We start from the raw sequence: 1,324 nt of genomic DNA on the forward strand, positions 1-1,324 counted from the left end.
CCCCCATTGTGATACTTCATTGTTAGATGGTGGTGGATGGTGGTTAGTCAGCCAATCCCCTTGTGGTGTGATTAAGTTTCCTAAGGAAATGTCATGTCAATCTATTACTTGACAGGTGAAGGAGTTCAAGAGTTTTCTGCTTTCAGCGAAAGCACTGAGATGTACATGTACATGTTTTCTTATGGTGGTGTTGTATATGAGAATAATATTTTTATATGGAAATATAAAGTCAAGAGATTTAAAACTGTTTATTGGTCATGTTTGTGTGTTATTAACTTTTTCAGGGTTAAAGAGGGTATAAAAAAATTAAATTGATCTTAGAAATGTACTAACATTATAAATATGCATTAAAAATATTTTATCATGTATGAAATAGGGCTCAAAATTGATGTTAGTATTTGCATCTCTACACTTCCGTTCAAATGTTTGGGGTCAGTAAGATTTTATTTGTTTTTTAAATAAACTGATTCTTATTCAGTAAGGACATATTTATCAAAAGTGACAGTAAATTAATTTATAATGTTATACAATATTTATACTTCAAATAAATACTTTTCTTTTGAACTTTCTATTCTTTAATTAATTCTGAAAAAAGACCACAAAATATTAAGCAGCAAAAACTGTTCTCTTTCACTTGGTCACTCTCGACGTCACGTCGGTGACCGACGAATTGGGAATCTCGCTAAAGAGACCAATCTACTTCGAGTGTAAACTAAACAAGCCAATGCACATTGGCATGCGATGATTGCATCCAGCTGTGCTGATCGCAGCGCAAGTATAAATAGGCAGCAGATGCAATGCATACTCAGCTTTTCGCTTCGGAGCCGAGCAGTGCTATCGTTTTCCTCCTGCCAAGCTTCGTGATTCTGAACGAGTCAGCGCACTCAAAGGAGTTTCTTGTGTGGGTGTTACGGTGCGACAGCGGTTTGGTCGACCTTCGTTGAGTGGGTGCAAACTACAGGCTGCACTACCCCTTGTAGTGTTGCGGCAGCCATCTCCCCTGTGTGCTTCAGCACAACTAAAAGAGCAATCCTAAAAGACCATTCACGGGTGAACGTCTTTTTAAAGATGGCATTTCACCCGTGCGTTTCTGGATGCGGTTGTTATCTGGCGCCAGGTGATGGTCACGATCGCTGCCTCACATGCCTAGGCATTAAGCACGCTGAAGTGGCATTCGTGGATGAGTCATGTTCCCATTGCGGGAAGATGAATATCTCGGAGTTGCGGACCAGACTCCACTACCTCAAAAGGGGTGGAGTTCCGGTGCCTCTGTCACGATCTAGTTCTCTTCCTGGCAGAAGTCAGGGGAGGACTACTTCTGGCA

Source organism: Sinocyclocheilus grahami, unplaced genomic scaffold (genome assembly GCF_001515645.1).
Source record: "Sinocyclocheilus grahami isolate Dianchi unplaced genomic scaffold, SAMN03320097.WGS_v1.1 scaffold123.1, whole genome shotgun sequence".
NCBI lineage: Eukaryota > Metazoa > Chordata > Actinopteri > Cypriniformes > Cyprinidae > Sinocyclocheilus > Sinocyclocheilus grahami.